This window comes from Globicephala melas, chromosome 8, assembly GCF_963455315.2.
Source record: "Globicephala melas chromosome 8, mGloMel1.2, whole genome shotgun sequence".
Classification (NCBI taxonomy): domain Eukaryota; kingdom Metazoa; phylum Chordata; class Mammalia; order Artiodactyla; family Delphinidae; genus Globicephala; species Globicephala melas.
Window position 1 is genome coordinate 13,886,798 of NC_083321.1, and position 27,169 is coordinate 13,913,966.

Consider the following 27,169-nt stretch of genomic DNA (forward strand, 5'->3'; position numbering starts at 1 on the left):
GATCTGGTGAGCGTTTTTTTTCCCCTCCCTTTATTGGCATTTGACCCACTATATAAGGCTCAGTCCCAACACGATCTCTGAAAAGCATCAAATATCATTCTTCTCCCTTTCTTTTATAAATTCCAGACATATCAAAGGCATATGAACCATACATAGAATTCAAACCTTTAAGTGGAAACATATAAAGGCCAATTCCACATCTTTGGACAGAAGTCAGAGAGCAGAAAAAAGGTCTGTCAGTGATACCAGAAGTGGGATTTAGTGGTTGCAGCCAGGGACAAAAGCAGAATTCTTACATCTGTTTCCTACATCTGCCATTGATTGTGTGACCTTTGATCTATTTATAAAATGAAGATAATAATTCTTGCTTTTTCTGGAGGTTGAACTTCATTAATTACTCATTTTAAAATGCTTTGAGATCCTCAACATGAAAGGCAGTTTGGCTGTATTTAAACAGTGCTCCCAAGAGGTAAATGGCCCAGCAACATCTGTCCAAGCAGCTCGGGAATCTGATCTCCATTTTACCAGAAAGTGAGGCCCGGGAAGGCAGATTGCTGGTCCAGAGTTGTAAGTTGTGGACAGACACGGGGAAACCCCCTTCATCTCCTGCCCCAGGCTCGCAGGAATGAGAAATCTCAGGGCAGCCTTATTTGATCAAGATGTAGTGCTACTCGGAGGCGCGTCATCTCTAGGGTTTCATCGCCACATGAGGAAAGCAGGTGACTGCACTGGGCCCACTGCAACGTGAGCCCACCAGCGAGAACAATTAGAGCCACGGTGACCGTGGGCAGCGGCCTCTCCCCAGAAGGCTCAGAGGAACTTTGCTGAGAGATGTAACAGGAGAAGGTGGACTGAACCCAGAAAGCAGCGTAGGCAGGGCCCCTCTGGAGGCTGACCTTCTCCTCAACTCAGAGATCTGGGAAAGGGACCTGAAAGAAAACAACGGAGACGGCTGAGATCCTTGTCTGACAGCTCTGCGTGGTAGCACCCGAGGGCTGAGCTGGCCCCTACCGCGGCTGTTAGAACCAGCGACAACTGTGCGGTGGTTTGAGGAGACAGCCCTGGAGCCAGAAGAGCAGGCTTTAAAATCCAGCTGCAAACTTACCAGCCGTGCAATTTGGTCTCTGAGCCTCAGCACCCCAACTAGGGGTAGGGATAATAATACACCAACTTGTCAGGGTTGTTAGGGAGATTAAACAAGAAAAGGCAGGTGACAGTGCGCCACTTGTGGAAGGGATTCAATCACTGCTCATGAGAAAGATGAAAACACTACAAACTCATTTATGACTGAGCAGAGTTCTCCCACTTTTCTTAAAAAAGTTTTCCCCACTTTATTCTTAAGCTAATACTTTCACATGATTTAAACAAACAAACAACCAGAGAACAAAAACTACAACATCACAAAAGAGGATTCGGTGAAAAGTGAGTGTCTCATTGAAACCTCTTTTTTTTTCTTTTCTTTTCTTTTCCTTTTTTTTTTTTTTTTTGGCTGCTCAGCTTGCAGGATCTTAGTTCCCTGACGAGGGATGAAACCCATGCCCCCTGCAGTGGAAGCACAGAGTCCTAGCCACTGGACCGCCAGGGAATTCCCTTATTTCAACCTCTTACTGCCCATTTCTCCTCCCCTGGTGGCAATAAATATTATCAGGTTCTGGTGTATCTTTCCAGAGATAGTCTATGTGCATATAAGGATCTACCTGGATTTTGAACTTTGCCTTTTGTTTTTTTTAACTAAGCAATGTATTTTTTTTGCCCGCACTACTACGTGGAACTTCCCTGACCGGGGATTGAACCCGTGTCCCCTGCATTGGAAATGAGGAGTCTTAACCACTGGACCACCAGAGAAGTCCTAAACAATGTATCTCGAAACTAATTCACTATCAGTATATATAGGGCTACCTCATTCTTTTTAAGGCTACATAGTATTACACTTCATTTATTCAGCCAGTCCTCTACAGATAGACATTTAGCCTGTGTTAGTTTTATTTATTTATTACCACCAATTTAGTGGCTTAACAACAGCACGAATCTATTATCTTACAGTTTTGTACGTCAGAAGTCTGAAATGAGTCTTGCTGGGCTAATATCAAAGTGTTGGCAGGATTTCCTTCCCTTTGGAGACTCTAGGTGAGAATCTGTTTCCTTGTCCATTCTAGCTTCCAGACGTGTCTAGACACTTCTAGACCTGCATTCCTTGGCTGTGTCCCCTTCCTTCATCTTCAAAGCCATCAACCACTGGTAGAGTTTTTCTCAAGTCCCATTATTCTGACTGTCCTTTTATGCTTCCCTCTTTCACTTTCAAGGACTCTTATGATTGCATTGAGCCCACCCGGATAATCCAGGATAATCTCCCTATTTTGAGGTCAGCTGTTTAGCAATCTTAATTCCATCTGCAACTTTAATTCCCCTTTGCCATGCATATTCACAGGTTCTGGGGATTATGATGTGGACATTTGGGGGGCATTATTCTGCTTACCACAAAGTTATTGCCTGTCTTTTACTATTACAAACAGAACTAATGAATGTCCTTGTATAAATGTCACTTCCTACCTGTGAGATCAAGTCTGAGAAGCAGTGTCTGTGTGAAAGGGCATGCATTTAAAAATTTTTGGAAGGTATTGTCAAATTCTACTCTAAAGGGATTGTACCAATTTGCACACCTACCACTAATGTACCAGTGCGATTAAAAAAATTAGTGGCCTTTTTTATTTTAGAGCAGTTTTAGGTTTACAGAAAAATTGATCAGAAAGTACAGTTCTCATATACCTCCTTCCCATAGTTCCCCCTCTTATATACATGCTATATTACTGTGGTACTTTGTTACAATTAGATGAACCGAAGTTGATACATTATTATTACCTGAAATTCCTAGTTTACACTAGGATTCACTCTTGGCATGCTACGTTCTATGGGTTTTGACAAATGTATAATGACATGTACCCACAATTATAGTGTCATACACGATAGTTTCACAGCCCTAAAAATCCTCTCTGTTCCGCTTATTCATCCCTCACTCTTTCCCACCCCAAACTCCTAGCAAAGACTGATATTTTTATTGTCTCCATAGTTTTGCCTTTTCCAGAATGTCATATAGTTTGAATCATATAATATGTAACCTTTTCAGAGTGGCTTCTCTCACCTAGCCATGTACATTTAAGATCCCTTCATGTCTTTTTGTGGATTGATAGCTCTTTTTTTTTTTTAATCGCTAAATAACTGTCCACTGTATGCAGGTACCACATTTTGTATAGCCATCACCTAGTGAAGGACATCTTGGTTGCTTCCAACATCTGGCAGGTTTGAATAAAGCTGCTATAAACATCCATGTGCAGGTTTTTGTGTGGACATAAGTTTTTCAACTGTGCCAATTTTTTCACACCTTTGAATAGGCAGTATTTTAGCAAACTTCTTCATCTTGGCTAACCTGATAGATGACAGTGGTATCTAGTCATTGTTTTAATGTACATTTCTTTAATGAAGAGTGAAATTTGACATCTTTTTATATTTATATTTTAATTTTTGGCAGTGGTCTGCTCATGTTTATTCTTCTAGTGGCTTGCTTTTTTTTTTAAGTGAGTGATACATACAATATTTTTATATAACAAGGAAATTGGAAATTTGTTTTATATTTTTATAAATATTTTGTCCAGTTTATTATGTCTTTTGATTTTTTCCATGTTGAAATTTAAAATATTTATAAAGCAAATTTTGTTTTTTGTTTTTTTTTTGCGGTACGCGGGCCTCTCACTGTTGTGGCCTCTCCCGTTGCAGAGCACAGGCTCCGGACGCGCAGGCTCAGCGGCCATGGCTCACGGGCCCAGCCGCTCCGCGGCATGTGGTATCTTCCCGGACCGGGGCACAAACCCGCGTCCCCTGCATCGTCAGGCGGACTCTCAACCACTGCGCCACCAGGGAAGCCCTATAAAGCAAATTTATACCTTTTGTTTTCTTTTGAGGCCTTTGCGGTTTGTGTCTTGACTTTCCCACTTTGAAATTTTAAAAAATTCTCCTGATTAATTCTCATGTTTTTATGGTTTTAATTTTTACATTTAAGTCTTGGATACATCTGGGTATACTTAGTTGAAAGGAGCAAGGTAAGGTTCCAAGTGCTGTCCTCCCCGCAGGCCTCCTCCCCGCATTGTTAACCCATCAAGGAATGTTGTTCCAGTATCATTTTCAGAAGAATCCATCTTTCCTCTTATTGGAAATGCCACCTTGATTATATACTAAATTCTAGTGGGTAATTGTATCTTTTCTAGTCTTTTGAGCTGTTTTGCTTATCAAAGTTTTCCACTATTTTTAAAATTAATTAATTTTATTTTTAAAATTTATTTTTGGCTGCGTTGGGTCTTTGTTGCTGTGTGCAGGCTTTCTCTAGTTGCGGCGAGTGGGGGCCGCTTTGTTGCGGTGAGAGGGTTTCTCACTGCGGTGGCTTCTCTTGTTGCAGAGCACGGGCTCTAGGCACACGGGCTTCAGTAGTTGTGGCACGCGGGCTTCAGTAGTTGTGGGTCAAAGGCTCTAGGGCGCAGGCTCAGTAGTTGTGGCACACGGGCTTAATTGCTCCGCGGCATGTGGGGTCTTCCCAGACTAGGGCTTGAACCTGTGTCCCCTGCATTGGCAGGCGGATTCTTAACCCCTGCGCCACCAGGGAAGCCCCTTCCACTATTTTTTTAATTACAGATTTACTGGGATATAATTCACCCCTTTAGTTATACCATTCAGTGTTTTTAGTATATTCACCGAGTTGTGTAGCCAACACTGCTCTCTAATCTCACAACATTTTCATCCCCCCACAATGAAACCTTGTACTCATTAGCAGTCACTCTCTACTCCTTCCTGCCCCTAGCTCCTGGCAATCACTAATCTTCTTTTGGTTTCTATGGATTTGTCTATTCTGGACATTTCATATAAATAGAATTATCTGGTATGTGGCATTTTATGATTGACTTCTTGCACTTAGCATAATGTTTTCAAGGTTCATTCATGTTGAGGCATGTATCAGTACTTCATTCCTTTTTTTTTTTTTTTTGATGTGGACCATTTTCAAAGTCTTTATTGAACTTGCTACGATATTGCTTCTGTTTTTTTTTTTTTTTTGCAATAGGCGGGCCTCTCACTCTTGTGGCCTCTCCCATTGCGGAGCACAGGTTCCGGATGCGCAGGCTCAGCGGCCATGGCGCACAGGCCCAGCTGTTCCGCGGCATGTGGGATCCTCCCAGACCGGGGCACGAACCCGTGTCCCCTGCATTGGCAGGTGGACTCTCAACCACTGCGCCACCAGGGAAACCTGCTTTATGTTTTTGATTTTTTGGCCAAGAGGCATGCGGGGTCCTAGCTCCCTGATGAGGGATCAAACCCTCACCCCCTGTATTGGAAGGCAAAGTCCCAACCACTGGACCGCCAGGGAAGTCTCCTTCATTTCTTTTTTATTGGCATATAATATTCCATTGTATGGCTCTACCACATTCTATTTATCCATTCATCAATTGATGTACATTTGGATTGTTTCCACTTTTGGCTCTTATAAATAAGGCTGCTATGAACATTTGTGTACAAGTTTTTGTGTAGATATATGTTTTCAATTCTCTTGGGCATATATAGAGGAGTGGAATTGCTGGGTCACATGGTAACTCTATGTTTAACATTGTGAAGAACTGCCAGAATGTTTTCCAGAGTGGCTACATTATTTTACATTCTTAACAGCACTGTATGTGGGTTCCAATTTCTCCACATCCTCACCAACACTTGTTAATGTTTGTCTTTTTGATCTTAGCTATCCTTGTGAGTGTGAAGTGGTATCTGATTGTGGTTTTGATCTGCATTTCCCTAATGACTAATAGTGTAGGACAACTTTTCCTGTGCCTATTAAACATTGTATATCTTGTTTAGATACATTTCTATTTAAATTCTTTGCCCATTAAAAAATTTGGTTATTTATCTTTTTTATTGAGTTGTAAGAGCTCTTTATATATTCTGTCTCTTATCAGACATATGATTTGCAAATATTTTCTCCCATTCTGTGAGTTGTATTTTTATTTTCTTAATGGTGTCCTTTGAAGCACAAAAGTTTTTAATTTTGATGAGGTCCAATGTATCTATCTTTCCCTTTTGTTGTTTGTCGTTTTAGTGTCATATCTAAAAAACTACATTATGTTTTAATGTTTGGCAAAGAGTCTATCCTCACTTCCCACCCCTCCTGCCCCCCTGGCCTATTCTTGCATGCTTATTTTTTTTCATGTGAACTTTAGAATCAGCTCATGTTGTTCCAAAAGCAACTCTTTCAGTATGTTTTAAAAATTGGAATCATTGTAAATATGAATGATTTGTGAGAACTGACATCTTTACAACAGTGCATCTTCCTATTCAAAAACAGGATATGTCTTTACATTTATTCAGACTATTAAGTCCTACAGTAGCATTCTAAAGCATTCTTCTTATAGATTTAGCACATTTTAAATAGTTGTGTTTTTTGCTGTTGCTCATATGAATGGAATCTTTTCTTATATTTTCTAACTGGTTGCTGATTGCATGTAAGAAAGCTACTCACTTTTGTATATCAGTCATATAACCAGTCATCTTATTTTATTGTCATTGAATGATTTTATTGATAATGCCCGAGTTATGTTTTCTAGATATACAGTCATATCATCTAAAAATAATGATAATTTTGCTTTCTCCTTTCCTGTTTTTATATTTCTTACTTCTCTCTGTTTTCTAACTGTATGGGCCAGCACTTCTAGAACAGTGTTAATAATGATGGTGTTAGTGGAAATCTTTACTTTGCTCCTGACCCTACAGGAAATGCTTCTAGGTACAGACTTTGCAGAGAGGCAGCTGTCAGTGTCTCTTTCTGAGTCTTTCTTTTACTGTGTTCTCCCTGTCAGGTTTCACAGTGTTATGCTAGCTTTCATAAGAAGAATTTGGAAGTTTTCTTGCTTTCTCTTTGCTCTGGAACAATTTAAATAGCAGGTAGAATTCACCCATGAAACCGTCTGGACTTGACACTTTTTTGGGGTATCGTTCTTTGAAGACATCCTCAATTTATTCTGTGGTATTTAGTACGTTTCAGGTTTTTTGTAGTATACATTTTAAAACTCTTCTAAATTAGTTGTAATATTTTCTATTTCCTAGAAAATTATCTATTCAACTCAGGGCTTTCAACATTTTGGCTTAGGTTGACCAAGGTAAATGCTTATGATTTTATTAATTAGTTTGGTATCTGTAGTGGTTTCCCAACTCTCATTTCTTATTTTGGGTATTTGATCTTTAAAAAACTGGTGGGAGATCTTCCACTGCAAGGCTGCCTGTTTATATGGCCAGTCTGAGGCTGAGGGTTCCCAATGAAATCTCCCAATGACCAGCCAACTCGGTTTTGTTTGAGATGATGTAAGACAGACATTCCTTCGTGTACATGGCTTTTGCTGTGATCAGTTGAGTGTTTGGCACGTGCCAGACCCTGTGCTAAACTCTTTATGTGTATTTTCTCATTTAATTTTCACACCATCCCACAACATAGGTAATATGGCATTATTCCCATTTTATCGACAAGGAAACAGAGACTCAGAGAGATTAAATAACTTGCCCAAGGTCCCATAGCTGGTGGCTGGTAAAGCTGGGACTCTGACCAGGTCTGTCCACCTCAGGACTCATTCTAAGTAAAGGGCCTTCTTCCGCAGCCCCTACTCCCACTCTGCACCTGGCTTTTACCTCACCTGGTGTCGGCAGCACAGGAATGGCAGCAGTTTGTGGACTTCTAACTCAGGCCTGTGTTTTCCGGACTTCTGAGGTGCCTTATAGTGTGACCCCCGCTCCACCTCTTAGATAAGTTTTGAGGGCTGGCTCTGGCCCAGCCACGGTGCTAGGCGCTGGAAAAACGGCTCTTATAATCTGGTGGGGAGGTATCTGTGTCACCAGCTAAGTAAGATTCTCATTTAAATGGCAGAAACAAACCAAACCAAACCAAAACAAAACAAAACACCAACCATCAAATCATTGTGCCTTGAGGTACAATTGTAGAGAGAGCCCAGGACTAGTTTGAATCATACACGTCTGACCCTTAATAGCTGTGTGACCATGACATGCCACTTTATGCCGCTGAGCCTCCGTTTCCACATCTATAAAATGTGGATAACATCACACATTTTTCACATTCTAGGGATGCACCTTACAGTTGATGGTATCTCTCAAGGATACTTAGCAGTGCTGTTTTTTTTTTTTAATTTTCTTATTGTTACATAAAATAGTGGTGTGTCCTATTGATGATCTTAGATCTGATGACATATGATAGTAATCACATAGTTGCTGTGAGAATGAAATGAGATCATATAAAGTGGAAAACCCCACACAAATTCAGGTAAAGCAGTGCAAGGAGCACTGGCAGCGATTCTAATCCCAAATCTGTTATCACTATCTTGTTGGATGACTGCAGGCAAATTACCCCTGTTGTGTGGTCCCCACATTTCCTTCTCTGGACTTCCTTCTCAGCAAAATGAGAGATTTATTTAATTCATTAATTCAGCCAACATGTCCTGAGCACATTTTCTGGGCCAGGCACGGTGCCCCTCGGGGAGGACTTGGCTCAGCAGAGTGAGGGAACAAGACTTTCCTTGTGAGCAGTGCTCTGGTAAGGGTAGAGACGGGAAGGGTGAGCTGATCTCATGTGGCTCTTCTAGCTTTAATTTCTGTCCTTCTGGAACTAGGAGGAGGGCCAGATAGGGCAGGTGTGTTTGGGGAGGCCAAGTGGTATAGGGGTTAATGTACAGGCTATGGAGTTGAACAGTCTTGGAACACCAGCTCTGTCACTTTCTAGCTGTGTGACCTTGGGCCAATGACTTAACCTCTCTGAGCCTCAGGAGACTTAACTGTAAAATGAGAGTGACAAGAGTTGCTATCTCCCAGGGTTGTTATGAGTATCGAATGAAATGCAGTATGTAGAGCGCTCAGCTCAGTGCAGACCAGTAACCAAGCAATTAATGAATGGTAACCTGCCTTCTTCCCTGCTCTCCCTCTTTCCTTCCTTCTCTCTCCTCCCTGTTCTTCCTTTTCTACCTCTTCCTCCTCGCCCCCCTCCTTCTCCCCAATTTCCCTGCTGTTCCTGAGAAACAAAAACTTACTATGCAGGAATCCCCTGTCCAAACCTTCCCACTTTGTATTTGAAGGTCGGCACAGAAAAAACGACTCTGCTGCATAGATTGGCCTCTCCCATTGCTGGCCTTTGCAGTGACTTCTACCCTTGCTGGAAGTTTCCGATATCTGTCTGCCATGACTGCCCAGCAGCCAAAGGGTCTCAAGCAGGATGTTTTCCTCTGTGAGTCAGGGTGGACACAGAGCCCAAGGCGTAGGGACTTTTCAAGGGCCTGGGGAAAAGTTTGAGATCTGAAAAAAGTTATTGGCACCAAAATAGGAAAAGGAAACTGTAAAATCAAGAAGTGTTTAATTAAAAATCTACAAAATGTAACATTGTGTTCACGTCATTAATTGTTAAAATTTAGTGTTTCTTTATATTTGAAAACAATTTATAGGCTGGATTTTACTCACTTTGTAAGAGTTCCCCAATATGCATGATAGTTACTGAGAAATTATTGCCAATTGTAAATTAAGTGAGTTGTTCACCAGTTGTAAATTAAATGAGTATGTTTAGCCAAATTCAGTAGCAAAAGTATTAAAAACCCTTTCAAAAATTTTACAGGTAAAATTATTAATATGTAATATTTTAGGTATTTTATACAATACAAGGCCTCTCTAGGGCCTGGGAAAGTCTTTAAAATGCGTTATGCTGTACATGGGAGGCCATTAACCCTCTCTTTAGTTCTCCTATTTTTTTCCCTAGGATAGCTGATTATTCTAACCTTTTGTAAGACATCTGATATTTAGAATTTGTAATAATTTTTTGAAAATGTTCACAATGTAATAAAAAATTGCAGGATATTAAACTATACATCAGTTAGATCTCAAGTTAAAAAAATTCATACATGCATTAAAAAAAAAGACTAGAAAGAAATATACTAGAATGTTAACAGACTCTCGGTAGAAAAACGTGCATAATTAGCTTTTCTTTTTTATAGTTTTCAGACTTTCCAAATTTTCTACAATGAAAATGCATTACAATCAGAAAAACAATTTTTGGTAGTTAAAAATTTTTTTTTTCTTACTACAAAAGTAATTTATGCTCATTATAGAAAAATCACAAAATACATACAAGCATAAGGAAGGAAAAGAAACATGCAAATTCCACCCACCCAGAGACAACCACTGGGTCCTTCCAGACCTTTTTTATGCATACATAAACATTTATATTTTTATCACAAAACGGGATCATTCTGTACATAGTACTGTTTTGAAAACTGCTTCTTTCCCTCACAGTATATATTGAGAACATTTTTTTTTTCAATGTCAACAGCACATTTCTACAAGATGATTATAATGGCAGCATACCACCACATTTTAAGGAGGAACCATAATTTACTTAACCTCTAATTATTAGACATGAATGCTACTTCCCAGTTTTCTCTATTACAAATGGTACTGTAATGAAAATATTTTAAAGCACCTAAGAATTCTTCATTTTCACAAGGAAATCATAAAACACTACCTGACACTTTTTTTTTTTTTTGCGGTACGCGGGCCTCTCACTGCCGTGGCCTCTCCCGTTGCGGAGCACAGGCTCCAGACGCGCAGGCTCAGCGGCCATGGCTCACGGGCCAGCCGCTCCGCGGCACGCGGGATCCTCCCGGACCGGGGCACGAACCCGCGTCCCCTTCATTGGCAGGCGGACTCCCAACCACTGCGCCACCAGGGAAGCCCCTGACATTTATTTTTTGCATGATGCCAGGCTCTGAGGATCCAAAGGTGTTTAGAGGTAGTGATTCCTGCTGTGAAGGAGTTTCCAGTTCGGCAGGAGACAGTGGCAGGAGCCACGAGCTCTGCCTGAGGAAGCCAGGAAAGGCTTCTCTGGGAGGGTCACACTGAGCTGAGACTTGATTGAGTGGGAGTTCACCAGGAACACAGGGTAGGGGAAGCAGGGAGACCTTCACAGACACAGAGAACAGGACAGGAGAAAAAGGGCAAGTAGCATTTAATCTAGAGCCTGGGATGTGCTGGCTACTTTCACGTTTTCTCATTTAACCCTCACATCAACACTGCAAAGGTACTGTTATGATTCTTACTTTCCAGACAAAGAAACTAAGGGTACTGGACTTGTTTAGCTAGAGGTAGAGCCAGGATTTAGACACAGGTCTCACTTACTCTAAAATCCAAGCTTTTTTTTTTTTTTTGCGGTACACGGGCCTCTCACTGTTGTGACCTCTCCCGCTGCGGAGCGCAGGCTCAGCCGCCATTGCTCACGGGCCCAGCCGCTCCGCGGCATGTGGGATCCTCCCAGAAGGGGGCACGAACCCGTGTCCCCTGCATCGGCAGGCGGACTCGCAACCACTGCGCCACCAGGGAAGCCCCCTTTCTTCCTTTCTCTTCTTTTCTCTGATGATAGCAGAGGCAGTCCTGTGCTCCGAAAGAAGGTAATCCCTGGCCATTTTAAGGCCTGTGCTACCCCCTGACATAAAGAAGTACTTAAGTTCCAACCCGCTTTGGTCTTTTCCTAACAGAGCTTGAAAGAGAAGTGGGAGCGTCCAGTCGCCATCTTGGGTGCTGTGTTTTGCCGCTGCTTGACTAAGCTGTCGTCTCTCCCTTATATCTTGGCACAAAGACGCAAAGTTAGGCTGAGTGTGTGTTTTGGGGATGGTGAGACATTCAGCGGAGCAGGAGTGTGGGAGCTGGGGCTGGGGTTGGGGAGAAGTGGAGGGTAAGCCGAAGAGGTGGGCCATGCTAAGGCCCATATTCCCGATGTTTGCTAGGGAATGGCATGGTTAAACGGTTCCTTAGGAAGAAGAGCCAGACTGCTCGACAGAGGACGGTTTGGCCTTCAGGGAGCTGGTGTTGGAGAAAATACGACATGGACCAAAAATAACAATAGTTAACATTTTTTGATTGCCAGGCTCTGTTCTAAGCATTTCAAATATTTTAATTCTCTTAATTCTTGCTATTGTTATCCTTGTTTTCCAGGTGAGAAAACTGAAGCGCAGAGAGGTTAAGTAACTTGTCTAAGGGCACACAGTAAGTGGAAAAGCTAAGATTTAAACTGAGGCAGCCTACTCTTAACCTTTAATCTAGTTTAGCCCTTGCAAAGCTGAATGAAGCCGCCTGTTAGCTCCAGGAAGACAGGGGAGGGGAGAGCGGGGGTGGGCCTTTGTAAGTCTGATCACCAGCGCAGAGCCCAATTTCTGAAACATAATGCACTGTCAATAAATATGATTTATTAATATTTATTATAATAGTATAATTAAAGAACACTATATTAATGTATGTTATAATTGTATATAATATTATAATAATATTAATGATTAAATGTGGATGAGATTTACCTGAATTAAAACAGTGGCATGCGGGTGGAAGGGAAGAATGTTTCTGAATTAGAATTGCAGGATCTGGTGACAAGACATGGGGTGAGGAGTGGAAGGGGAGGATTCTGGGTGGATGACTTGGTTTCCAGGTTGGCGAGCAGGAGAAGGGGGTTGTGGAAGAGCGCTGTGCTTGGGCCATATTAACTCGAGGGGCCCATGGGCTTTAGCCTTGGCCCTGAAGAGCACCTCCCATGGGAAATATATACAGCTTGTTCTTCTGGTTTTGATAGCAAAACTAACAGGTTTACAAACTTCTCACATGTTAATTAAGAAACTAATTAAAACCCATCAGTTCTAAAAGGCATATGGTTTACTTAAGGTTGATCCAAGATTGATGTTTGCTAAAAACAATGTTTTAATAACTCATAAAATGAATTGGCTCTAATAATACTAGCATGGTGTTCTAATTTACTGGTTATGTTTCACATGTGTTTTTTTCCATTTGGAAGAAATTAAATGAGATAGCCTAGATAAAAATGCCTAATGCCTCACGATCATTTAAAATTAGTTTCCTTGTCCCTGAACTCCACCGCAACTCTGTGCAGTAGGTAAGGTCTTTATCCCCCTTTTACTGATGAGGAAACAGGCATAATTAAGAGAAGTTAAGGGACAAACACAAGAAGCTTCTGCAAGGAAGTAGAAAAGTCAGAACTCATACGTAGCTCCCCCACTATTACTGTAAAATAAATTATCTCCAAACTTAGCAGCTTAAAATAGTAAATATTTATCTCACACAATTGCTGACAGTCTGGAACCTGGGAGTGGCTTAGCTGGTGGTCTGGCTCAGGGTCTCTCATGAGGTTGCTCTCAAGCTGTTGGCTGGGACCTCAAGGTCTGAAAGCTTGACGGGGGCTGGAGGTTCCATTTCCAAGCTCACTCATGTGGCTTTTGGCAGGAGGCCTCAGGTCTTCTCTATAGGGATGCTCATGACATAGCTTTATCCAGATTGAGGGATGAGAGAGAGAGAGAGAGAGAGAGAGGAGAAGGAGAAGAAGAGGAAAAGTGAGGAAAAGCAACTAAGATGGAATTCTTTATAACCTAATCTCAGAAGTGACATTGCATCAGTTCTGGCATATTTTACTCCTTAGAAGTGAGTCACTAGGTCAGTCTACACTCTAGGGGAGGGGACTTCACAAGGGTGTGAAAGCCACGAGGAAGGGATCATTGGGAACCATGTTAGAAGCTGCCTACCAAGGGCACCTTTTCCGCTGGATACAGTATCTTGTCGTTTTCATCTTTGCAGCTACTCCCCCCACCCCTCCCCCAATACGTTATGAACGTCATAAAGTTGCAGTGTGACCAGTTTGGAGTGATGCATATTTTCTGTAGACAACAGCATTGAACTACTTAGCAAATCAGGAAGTGGAAAATGGTTATAAAGGGATCCAATTACTTTCCTTGCCAAGCCAGTGTAAAATGTGACATGTGAAAATTGGTGAAAAATTAATTAGGACAATTAAACTTATTTCCACTTAAATACATTTAGGTGTTAATTGGTGGTCTGACTTGAGGTTTATTTTAAGGTGGATTTGTTATCTTGACTCTGTCCTTTAAGAAATGATCTCTGTTTAAATGCCAGGAAGCCTCCTGGTCTTGCTGAGAAACAATGTCTAGTTCATTGTCACGGTTCTTCTCCAGATGGGACTGATCAGGGTCAGAATGGCCCAGGAGGCAAAAAGGCATTTGCTTTGGAAACCACATCAGGAGGAAAATCTTTCCACTGCCTGAGGGGCTTTTCTGGGAAGGCTGAATGGCAGTGGGAAAGGCATTGGATTATAAGTGGAAAATACAGGGACTCCTTACATCTCTCTGCTGTGATTTTGGGCAAGACTTTGCCTGGGTTTCGTTTTCTATATCTGTAAAATGAGGTGGTGAGAATAGATAATGTCTGAAGTCACTTCACCCAGAAAAGTCCATGACTGTCAAGTACAGTGGTCTCGCTATGGGAGGGATCCCCTGCAAAGGTTTTCTTTAAAAAATTATTCTTAGTGTGATCTCTTTGCTAGAATTTGTTTCATAGAGTATCCATCTGTCCTGGTTAAACATAGTAGGTTGAAAGCGTGTTTACATGCATGCTGTTTTAAAATCCCATCGAAGTGATAGGGACGAAGGGCAAGGGCAAAGGGGGACAGCAGTGGACAGGAGAGGGAGAGAAGGAGCAGATATTGCAGAGCCTGCAGCAGGAGATGCTCACGAGAATACAAAAAGCTTGCCCTGCAGAATCCCAGAAAGGCCCAGGAATTCCACGGAATCACTGAAGGTGGAGTGAGGGGAATTAAGTGAAAGCCTGGATGACTGATTGGTGACTTTGCCTTCCCCTGACACTTCCACCCTCCTTCACCACCTCCAGGCAGGAGACCGGAAGACTCTTCTCTGGAAAGACTAAGCAATCCCAGAGGAAGGAGCTCCCCAATGAAAAAGTCAATGTGCCTCCTGGTCACCTAACAGTGACTGCCACCATTGACAAGCCAAGTCACACTGGCAGCTGCCCATCAGCTTTTAGTGTCTCCTTCTCAATGTGACCGCTCGGCCAAAGATCACCAGACATGTGAGGAAAGCCTCCCGACAGGAGAGAGAGACTAAAAAAGGTGGACAAAAGAAACTGAAAAGAAAAAGAGACAATGCAAGGAACAAAATAAAGTATAGTAGTTTTCCCCCGATAGACGAGAAGACACTCATCCCAATTTCTGCTCAAATGTCAGTTCATCAGAGAGACTTCCCCTGGCCACTCTGTCCAAAACAGTATCTCCCATTACTCTCCACCTCCTCATTCTGCCTAATTTCAGAAAGAAAGAACAGAAATAAGTAATATGAAAAAATCTCCCCAGAACCGAAAGACATACATTTCCAGTTTGGCAGGGTCCGCTAGGTGCCAAACACAATGGGCAGAAGACTCCACTAGAGCACATCTCGGTGAAATTTCAGAACCTCAGAGGTAAAGAAAAGATCCTAAAAGCTTCCCGAGAGACCCAAAAAAGTGGGCTTTTACAAAGGATCAGCAAATCAGAATGGCCTCAAACGGCTCAATAAAAACATCAGAAACGGGCTTCCCTGGTGGCGCAGTGGTTGAGAGTCTGCCTGCCGATGCAGGGGACACGGGTTCGTGCCCCGGTCCGGGAAGTTCCCACATGCCGCGGAGCGGCTGGGCCCATGAGCCATGGCCGCTGAGGCCGCGTGTCCGGAGCCTGTGCTCCGCAACGGAAGAGGCCACAATAGTGAGAGGCCTGCGTAAAAAACAAACAAACAACAAAATCAGAAGCTAGAAGAGAATAGAGCAACGTATCAAAATCCTGAGGAAAAGTGATTCCAGCCTATAATTCTGTATTGAGTTCAATGATCAATTAAGTGTCAAGGGGAAGTAAAGACATTTTAGACATGCAGGCTTACCTTTCTTGGAATAAACCAAGAAAGAGGGTGACATAGGGTTCAGGGGGTCCATATCAGGACAGTGGCAAAGGAAGCTTGCGGGATGATGGGAAATGGAAGCAACCAGTCCAAAGGGAAGGAGAAAAACTGAAGGTTCCAGGAGGGAGGTCTGCGAGAACAAAGAGAAGCGGGAGGTGACCTGACTGCTTGGTGTCTGGAAACGTTAAAAGGCTGGTAGAAGGTGTAAGAAAAGTCATTGTTAGATATCCAGAATACTAAGCAAATGAGAAAGAAAAAAAAAAGAGCTAATTACTAACTTCAGGGTAAACAAAAATTTGTCCAAGAATAGAAGCATATCTTGGTACGCTAGTTCAAGTGAATAAATATCATAATAAAGCAAACATTAGGTGTTAACTTAAGCAAGAGTTGTAACTACATTGAGCAGAAGAGGGGAACAGGTCATGCTTTAGAAGACCTCACTCATCGTGCTGGCCAAGGGATGACGGAGAAACACACAAGTCGAGACATAGCCTCTATGCTTGTTCTTTAGACATATGAAGGTTAATACCAGAAAGCAATGTGCAGAAGAGTGACGGTGGTTTCCTCTGGGACTAAAAGGAGCTGTTTTTTGTTAAAAGTGTATTTAGTACAATTTGACTTCTTAAACTAGGAGCGATCATGATATTGAGAAAAATAAAGATGAAGTTTAAAGACTGTATCCCATGTATAGACAGTTCAGATTTACCCCTTCATCAACAGCCAGTGTGAACAGAAGAAAATCATGGCCAGAGGTAGGACCTGGCTCATGCTTGCACTGCTCCCTGAGTGTGAGGCCTGGAGGTTGTCCTGCTTGCAAATCCCTATTGGTGATGGATGTCCCACAATTCTGTAGTGACCGTGGGGAGAGAGAGTAATGGGTTGAGTGAAAGGATTATGGGTTCAAATTTAGTTTCTGCCGCATATTAGCCAAGCAGTGTTAGGAAAATAACAAATCTCACACATTCCCTGAGCACCCACCAGGACTTTTGTTAGATATTGGGGATACACATCTCCGTCCTCGAGGAGTTTAAGGATGGGAATGGGTTAGTTTCCTCACGGATAAGATGGGAATTCATCTACTGTGTGTATGAGCCTGGCATCGAGCCTGGCCGCCGGGCAGACACAGCAGTGCTGGGGGCCGTGACCCGCAGAACACACAGAAGACTGTGGGATAAAGAGAGGCCGGGAACGCGGCATCATGGGGCAAAGACCCCAAATCAAAGCACTTGTGCTTGGGGGAGGGGGAGGGGGTGGAACAGTGATGCCTGTTCCATCCAACCCTGACTGAGCTGCACCATTATATTTCCTTCTTTAGAGTGTCCTTCTTAGGACTATCTTCAGAGAGCTGGGATTTTAGGATTTTAGAGGTGAGAGCCCTACAAAATATCTAGGCCACTTATTCCTGCACTTTGGCAATTCATAAATCATTTCACTGCAGTCCTGTGAATCCGTGGGTGGGGACCAACACTGAGTGGAGGCCTGCTTCAGGCACCCTTTTACTCACCCACTCCTTCATGTTGCAGGTGAGGAGATCAAGGGTTGAGCACAAGTCAGCTGCGGAGATGACAGCAGAGCTGGACCGAGAGCCGGCCTCCGGGCTTTGTCCTCAGCCTCGGTTGCATCACATGTGTACCCTCAGGTGAGCAGTCAAGAGTGGGATCACGGACTAGCTCTCGCCGCCGTGGAAGGAGAGAGGAAAACTTGAGGAGAATGACTTCCCATTGAGGCTAGAGCCCTCTCTCACACCTTCCCGACACCCCCAAACTGCCTGCAAGATAACTCTGCAGCCCCTGATCGGGTCTCTGCCTTGGACCTCCTCCTCAGCCTCTCCTCTCTAAGACCCTCTGCGGGAGTCTTCATTCTCCGACCCTTGTAGCACTGGAGGCATTTGACATTGTTGGCCATTCTCCCCCTTGAGCCCCCTGGTATTTGGCACCAGCGTCTGTTGGTTCCCCAACTGGCCCCTAAGCGGGCCTTTCTCCTTCACTCACTCCTCTTCTGCCTTGCAAATGTTGGTTTTCCTTAGAATTTATTCTTCATCCTCCAGTGATCTCACGCATTACCACTTACATACATTCCCCAGCTTTTATCCCAGTGTCGTTCTCTCCTCCAAGCTCCAGACTCATGTTGTTAACGGGTGTGTTGACATCTCCACCTGGAACCCTGGAAGGCACTGCAAGTAACGTGTTGCAAACAGGAAGCTTTGTTTTTCCTTCTAAACCTGCTCCTTCCCTTTTCCCTGTCTTGCCTAATACTATCGCCCTCCATTCAGCCTCCACTTTGGAGTCAAACTTGACACTTCTTGCTTCTTTCCTGCCAGTTTCACACCAGTCACAAATCCAACCCATCCTTTCTTAGAAATGTCTTTCTAATCTTAAAAGTCTTCTAAACCCACCCACCTTCACTGCCTGGCTGTGTTGTTTCTTTTTTTCGCTAGTGCAATATTTTCCTCATTGGTCTGCACTCTCTCACCTCTCTTCAGCCCAGCCTCTTTATCATCTAAAACACAAACCTGAGTACGCTACTTTCTTTCTGATGAAACCTCTACTAGAATACAAATAAAAACAGCAAGGAGAATTTTTTAAAGTGTAATCCTCAGTACTGATGAGGATGCTGTGAAACAGGCACTCTCATTTATTGCTAATAGAAATGCAATTTGTCGAATCATTTTAGAATGCTGTATAAGAATACAATATAAGAGCTTAAATATCTTGTCTTTGACCCAGTGATTCCATTTCTGAGAAGCTAAGGAAATAACCCCAGCTATGAAAAAGTTTCATGCACAAAGATATTTGTTACATCATTATTTGTATAAAGAAAAATGGGAAATAACCTAACTATATTACAATGGAAGTAATCTATGATACTGGATGGCCTATTATACAGCCATTAAAAATGACATTTACTCATAGAGGACTTCCCTGGTGGTCCAGTGTTTAAGATGCCATGCTTCCACTGCAGGGGGCGTGGGCTTGATCCCTGGTCAGGGAACTGGGATCCTGCATGCCACACAGCAGGGCCACACACACAAAAAAAGACATTTACTCATAGAAAAATAAGACAAAATAAGATACACTAAAATATTAGTAATGATTACTTCTAACTGGTGGGATTATGGATGACTTTAATTTTCTTCTTTATAATTTTCTATATTTTCCAAACTTTCTACCATAAACAACTATTATAATTAGATAAGAAATTTATTTTTAAGTAATGCTTAGAATAAGTTTATGGTAACTGACAAAAAAAGCAGCATACCAAATGGTACATAAAACATAATCTTGATACAAACACGAATAAGAGCAATAATGAAATACAACAAACTTTCATCCCAATTGCTTCTAGGTGACAGCACCATGTGGGATTTTTTTGTTGATTTCACCTTCCTGATTTTCCAACTGTAGTGGAAAAAGAATGAACATTTGTGTGCATAGGTACATACACACACACACACACACAATATTAAGGAACTCTTCATTGCCCACAGGATTTAATTCACACCCCTTAGCGTGGCCTTCATGCTACAGGGACACCACATGACATTTTTAAAACTTGAGCTGTAATTCACACCATAAAATCTACCCTCTCTGTACCTACAACTCAGTGGTTTTTCCTACATTCACAAAGTTGTGCAGCCATCACTACTAGCTAATTCTGGGGTATTTCATCACCCCATTTATTCTGGGCATTTCGTACAAATAGAATCATACACTATGTGGCCTTCTGTGTCTGGTTCTCTCACTTAGCATAATGTTTCGGGATTCATCCATGTTGTGGCTTATATAAGTGCTTCGTTCCTTCTTGCTGCCAAAGAGTATCCGTTGTATGGCTGTACCACATTTTGTCTATACATTTATCAATTGATGGGCGTTTGAGTTGTTTTCACTTTTTGGCTGTTGTGATTCATGCTGCTTTGAACACTCATGTACAAGTTTTGGTGTGGACATAGGTTTTCAGTTCTCTTTCTCATATAGGAATGGAATTGCCAGGTCATATGGTAACTCAATGTTTAACTTTTTGAGGGACTGTTTTCCAAAACACCTACACCGTTTTACATTCCTACCGGCAATGTATGAGGGTTTCAATTTCTCCACATCCTCGCCAACACTTGTTAACGTCTGTCTTTTTTATTATAGCCATTCTAGTGGGTATAAGGTGGCAACTCATTGTGGGGTTTTTTTAATAAATAAATTAATTAATTTGGTTGCACTGGGTCTTAGTTGCAGCAGGCGGGCTCCTTAGTTGTGGCATGAGAACTCTTAGTTGCAGCATGCATGTGGGATCTAGTTCCCTGACCAGGGATCGAACCTAGGCCACCTGCACTGGGAGTGCAGAGTCTTAACCACTGCACCACCAGCGAAGTCCCATCGTGGTTTTTTTTTTTTTTTTTTGGCGGTACGCGGGCCTCTCACTGGTGTGGTCTCTCCCGTTGTGGACCACAGGCTCCGGACGTGCAGGCTTATCGGCCATGGCTCACAGGCCCCGCTGCTTCGCGGCATGTGGGATCTTCCCGGACTGGGGCACGAACCCGTGTCCCCTGCATCGGCAGGCGGACTCTCAACCACTGCGCCACCAGGGAAGCCCCCATCATTGTGTTTTGATTTGCATTTATTTGTTTAATGACTAATGATGTTGGGCATCTTTTCATGTGCTTACTGGCCATTAGTATATATTCTTTTTTTTTTTAACATCTTTATTGGAGTATAATTGCTTTACAATGGTGTGTTAGTTTCTGCTTTATAACAAAGTGAATCAGTTATACATATATATATGTTCCCATATCTCTTCCCTCTTGTGTCTCCCTCCCTCCCACCCTCCCTATCCCACCCCTCTAGGTGGTCACAAAGCACTGAGCTGATCTCCCTGTGCTATGCGGCTGCTTCCCACTAGCTATCTATTTTATGTTTGGTAGTGTATACATGTCCATGCCACTCTCTCACTTTGTCACAGCTTACCCTTCCCCCTCCCCATATCCTCAAGTCCATTCTCTAGTAAGTCTGTGTCTTTATTCCCGTCTTACCCCTAGGTTCTTCATGACCTTTTTTTTTTTTCCTTAAATTCCATATATATGTGTTAGCATATGGTGTTTGTTTTTCTCCTTCTGACTTACTTCACTCTGTATGACAGACTCTAGGTCCATCCACCTCACTACAAATAACTCAATTTCATTTCTTTTTATAGCTGACTAATATTCCATTGTATATATGTGCCACATCTTCTTTATCCATTCATCTGATGATGGACAGTTAGGTTGTTTCCATCTCCTGGCTATTGTAAATAGAGCTGCAATGAACATTTTGGTACATGACTCTTTTTAAATTATGGTTTTCTCAGGGTATATGCCCAGTAGTGGGATTGCTGGGTCATATGGTAGTTCTATTTGTAGTTTTTTAAGGAACCTCCATACTGTTCTCCATAGTGGCTGTATCAATTCACATTCCCACCAGCAGTGCAAGAGTGTTCCCTTTTCTCCATACCCTCTCCAGCATTTATTGTTTCTAGATTTTTTGATGATGGCCATTCCGACCGGTGTGAGATGATATCTCATTGTAGTTTTGATTTGCATTTCTCTAATGATTAATGATGTTGAGCATTCTTTCATGTGTTTGTTGGCAGTCTGTATATCTTCTTTGGAAAAATGTCTGTTTAGGTCTTCTGCCCATTTCTGGATTGGGTTGTTTGTTTTTTTGTTATTGAGCTGCATGAGCTGCTTGTAAATTTTGGAGATTAATCCTTTGTCAGTTGCTTCATTTGCAAATATTTTCTCCCATTCTGAGGGTTGTCTTTTGGTCTTGTTTATGGTTTCCTTTGCTGTGCAAAAGCTTTGAAGTTTCATTAGGTCCCATTTGTTTATTTTTGTTTTTATTTCCATTTCTCTGGGAGGTGGGTCAAAAAGGATCTTGCTGTGATTTATGTCATAGAGTGTTCTGCCTATGTTTTCCTCTAAGAGTTTGATAGTTTCTGGCCTTACATTTACGTCTTTAATCCATTTTGAGTTTATTTTTGTGTATGGTGTTAGGGAGTGTTCTAATCTCATACTTTTACATGTAGCTGTCCAGTTTTCCCAGCACCACTTATTGAAGAGGCTGTCCTTTCTCCACTGTACATTCCTGCCTCCTTTATCAAAGATAAGGTGACCATATGTGTGTGGGTTTATCTCTGGGCTTTCTATCCTGTTATCTCCGGGCTTTCTATCCTGTTAGTATATATTCTTTGGAGAAATATCTATTTAAATCTTTTGCCCATTTAAAAATTAGGTCATTTGTCTTCTCATTGAGTAGTAAATATTCTTTGTATATTCTAGACACTAGTTCCTTATCAGACATATAATTTGCAAATACTTTCTCCCATTTTGTGGGTTGTTTGTTTACTTTCTTGATGGTTTCCTTTGAAGCATAAAAGTTTAAATTTGATGAAGTCCAATTTATCTATTTTTTCTTTTGTTTTGTGCTTTTGGTGACATAGCTAATTTCTTATTTAGGATTTTAGACTTCCTGGCCCGGTCCAAGGTCATGAAGATTTACACCTAGGTTTTCTTCTGAGAGTTTCATAGTTTTAACACTTACATTTAGGTGTTTGATCCAATTTGAATTACTTTTTGTATGTGGTGGGAGGTGGGAGTCCAACTACATCCTTTTCCATGTGGATATTCAGTTGTCCCAGCACCATTCGTTAGAAAGACTATTCTTTTCCCATTGAATTATTATAGCACGCTCACTGCAAACCAATTGACCATAAATATAAAGGTCAGGTGACATTTTTAGCTTAATTTCTAGCTTCATCAGACTTCTCAATTTGCCAAGCTTTTCCTTTCCCATCTCTGATACCTTTGGAAAAACTGGTCCTTCACCTGACTTCCATTTGTCTTGTTTGCTGACCATCTTCATTCTCTTGATGTTATCTGAACCCACAGCCGTCCCCTCTTCCCCTGGCAGTCAGATTCAGGGCTCTTGGAGCATTTTGCTCAGACCTCTGTCATTACTCTATCCACATTGTATCAAGGTTATTTATTCATGAGTCTGCCTAGAAGGATATACTTTAACCTATCCAAGAGCTGCAATCACGTCTTCTTTTTCTCTGAAGCACGTAGCACAGCACCTGGCACCTAACAGGGATTTCATAAATGTTGAGTGACCATTGACTGAAATTTCTGAAAATTAGGACTGCAGTGAAGACTTCAATGGGAAGAGAAAAGAACAAATTATATTGGATCAATGCCTCCCATCCTCTCTTTCTCCAATCCCAGAGAACAGTATTTGTTCATTTATTCTAGAAGTTTTTACTGAGTACCTATTATGTGCCAGGCATTGAGCTAGAAGCTGAAGATAACATGGTGGACACAAATAGACATGACCCCTCCCCTTAATGGAAAGTACAATGTAGAGGGTGAAATCGACATCAATCGAATAATCATATAAACGTGAAAAATATGAGCCCCTGTCATGAGACCATGTCTTGTTCTCTCTACCTACCTCCTGCTCGTGTGGTTATTGACAGTTTGGCCACCTGGCTCCCTGACTTCCTCTGCACCTCTCCTCCTGCCATTGTCCACGGTGACTGTAAGATCCACATAGACGACCATGCATCCCCCTGCCTCTCGTTTCTTTTCTTTTTTTTTTTGCGGTATGCAGGCCTCTCACTGTTGTGGCCTCTCCCATTGCGGAGCACAGGCTCCGGACGTGCAGGCTCAGCGGCCATGGCTCACGGGCCCAGCCGCTCCGCGGCATGTGGGATCTTCCCGGACCGGGACACGAACCCGTGTCCCCTGCATCGGCAGGCGGACTCTCAACCCCTGCACCACCAGGGAAGCCCTGCCTCTTGTTTCTTGATGCCTCAGTGCCACGATCCCCGTCGTCTACCTCAGCCACGGAGTCAAACACAGACCTGGCCACAACCACAGTCCTTCTGGAGTTTCCGTTCTAACTGTAGTCAGATCATCACCACACATCACCCCAGCTCAGTTATCCTGGGACTCCCATTCCCACGATTCTCTGATCCTGCTGAGCTCTTCAATGCCTCGACCACTTTTTTCACTGTCCTTAGCAGCCCTGACCCAGGCCCTCCCTTTCCTCCTCACCCAGCCTGGACTCCATGGCCTAGTATTATGGTTGCTCCATAACATCCTTGCTCTGCTGTTTCCACCTGCCAAAACCCCCGCCCTGGTTAAACCCAACAGAGCACAGGAACGTGGCTGGAGAAAACACCCGCAACAGCCAGGACAGGTTTCATTTTACATTTAAGTCTGCAAATCAGTGGACTGCCTCCGCACTGCCCAGCGATCCTGTTGCAGTGCCCAGTCACTCTGCCACTCTCCAAGATGCCTCTTTGTCCCTTCTCCTCTTTTCTCCAGCTTCACTGCCCTTCTCTTGCTGGCATCTTCCTATTCATGGGGAAAACAGGCCATCAGAATGCTCATTCCCCACCACAAACTTACCAACCTCCAGCATCCATACATGTTTGCTCTGTCCTCTCTTCTGTTGCAAATTACAGATCATCCCTGTGCCTGTGTAATGCCAAGCTCTCCACCTGGGCCCTGGACCACATTCTTCCTCACCTGCTCAAGGACTGGCTGCAATTATCTCCTCTCTCATGAATCGCCATTGTTGCCCTAGCTCCTGGAGCCTTCCTTTCAGCATACAAATATGCTGTAATACTTCCCATCTTAACACAAATAAAAAACAAACCGGAAACACCCTCCACAGAGCTCATGTGCTCCCCTGGCTCCTTCCCTATTTCTCTGCTCCTCGTTTTGAGCAAAATTCCTCAAAAGACTTGTCTGCATGCCCTCCAGCCTCATTTAGTACTTTCCCAATTTGCTGTCTCAACCCTAGCCACCCTGGCCTTCTGCTGTTCTTTGGGCTTACCAAGTTCATTCCTGCCCCAGGGCCTTTGCACTTGCTGTTCCTTCTGTCTGGAGTCGTCTTTCCACACACCTTTGCATGGTTTGCTCCCTCATTTCACTGGGGTCTCTGTTTAAATGTCATCTGCTCAAAAAGGCTTTCTCTGCTACCCTTTTGGAAACCATTACCCCTACCCCTGATGCCACACCAATCCTAACCCAGCTTAATTTTCCTCATAGCACTGATCACTGCCTAGCATTCTATTACACATGTATGTGTTTATTTGATCATTGTCTCTTCTTCTGTTAGAATGGAAGCAACCCAGGGCCTTCTTTTGTTCGCCACTACATTTCCAGCCTACAGAATACCATCTGACACATAGTAGTCACTCAATAAGTATGAATTAATGAACATATGGATGGCTTTACACGATTCTATGAGATTGTAGGAGGGAAGGATTCACCCAGTCAGGAGAGGTGGACAAAGCTTCTTTGAGAAAGTGTGCTTACACTGATATTGGGACAACAAGAGAGGGTTAATCAGGTGAGGGAGGGAGGGACAAAAGTTCTAGATAGAAGGAGTATGCAAAGGTCCCGGAGCTGGAAGGAGTGTGGTGAATTTAAGCTGAGAGAAGGCCTGCTTGGGGGCACAGGGAATGAGAGGGAGCGGGTGTGCGGCGGGCAGGAGACAAGGCCATGCAGGGCCTGGAGGGCTGTGATACTGCTCTGGCTTCTGTCCTAAGAGCAGTGGGAGGCCTTGGATGAAAGGCACAATGTGATTAGATTTGCATTTGAAAAGATCCCCCGATCCACTTATTATTGCTAATAATGATGATATGATGATGATGATAAACGCTTGCATCTGTATCGTAAAAGGTCTTTTTCAAAGTATTTTCACGTCCTCTACCCTAGCCTCAGCTTCTTGAATCCATCAATAAAAGCTCCCGGACTTGAGGATACAGAGTTCTCCTGTTACAGGGATCATGTTTTCTGAATCCCAAATCAGGGCACATGGTCTGACAAAGGACTCCCCCCCTCACCTTCTTTTTTTAGAGTATCCAGAAAGCTATACATTCCAATCACATTGAATTCCACATTTAACAAACTGCCTCAATTAAGAAAAGATATGCCCAGCCATTGAGACTGTTTCAGAAAGCTAGGAGAATATTATTACTGTAAGTGGTAATAAATTATTACTGTAAGTGGTAATTCCCCCCAGCCAGCCCCGTCCTCACCAAAGCACGATCACACTTTTAGAGTGACATGTGTCCTAACATTGTTGGGCCACGAGTTCAGTACATTATGACAATTTTCAAAGTCAACCAAATTTATTCTCCCTCCTCCCCTCAAAAAAAGCAAGTGTTCCCGTGAGTCTAAAGTCTTCCTCTCATTTTAGGGATGGGCAGGAAAGCAGAGGGAAGGATGAGGCCTGAGCCTCTTGGGAGTCAAGGGATCGAGGGGGTCATTTCCTTCTGAGCAGAATGTCCCTTCAGTGAGGTATCCCAGGCTAATATGCTCCTGTCTGTTGCTGTTGTGTACTTTGTTTGTTTGTTTGTTTTTTGCGGTGCGTGGGTCTCTCACCGCCGCGGCCCCTCCCGCCGCGGAGCACAGACTCCGGACGTGCAGGCTCAGCGGCCATGGCTCACGGGCCCAGCCGCTTCGTAGCGCGTGGGATCCTCCCGGACCGGGGCACGAACCCGCGTGCCCTGCATCGGCAGGCGGACTCCCAACCACTGCACCACCAGGGAAGCCCGCTGTTGTGTACTTTGAATGATGATGAACCCACCGAATTTATGACTGGGAGACAGCCCTGGGGAAGGCAGGAGTGGACAGTGTGTAGTACCGGGGGCAGATGAGGATGAACAAAGATTATCTGTTTAATAGATACTAGACATAAACGTGCCTGTACATGCACAAATGCATACAAGGACACTGAAATCAAGTCCTTTTCTCAGTTTGGCCAGGAGATGGGCAAAGGGACTTAGTGAGATCTTGTAAATAGACCAGTGGGCGTTAAGGGGTCCTTCCAGAAGTCTCCTGGAGAAAAGCAAGAAGAAAGGGTAACTTTCTGGGTGATGACTGTGGAGACCAGTCAGAAAGGAGAAGGTGGAGTGAACTCTAGGGACCCGGGAATTTATGGCAATCAGCTGTCAGAACTGAGAACATCAATGAGTCACATTCATTCCCTTTGGTATTAGTAATTGGCATCATTTCACTAGTAAATAAAAGGCTGAGACGTGATTTTATAACTGCTTTTAAGTAGGGAGAAGGTTTTCCTTTGGAAGATGGTCATGAGCTGTTTTCAACCCTTAGGAGGAGGAAACAACTCATTCCCAAGCTGGTTGTAGATTTCAAGAGCTTTTCAGCTTAAATATAAGAACTGCCTGACCCTGGGGCTGGCTCTCAGTGATGACTCAGGAAGATCCCAGAGTGCCCTGAGCTCTGAGTACAGAGCCTTGGAGCTGGAGAT

General features: G+C 43.1%; 1 long non-coding RNA gene across 1 annotated transcript in view; it reads left to right on the forward strand.

Annotated features, from left to right (window-relative positions):
* Positions 1 to 27,169, forward strand: part of LOC132597667 (uncharacterized) — a 100,254-nt gene that overhangs the window by 47,370 nt on the left and 25,715 nt on the right. Inside the window, exon 3 of the long non-coding RNA XR_009564857.1 lies at positions 17,384 to 17,499. This is a non-coding gene — a long non-coding RNA (uncharacterized lncRNA). The remainder of the gene's footprint in view (positions 1 to 17,383; positions 17,500 to 27,169) is intronic.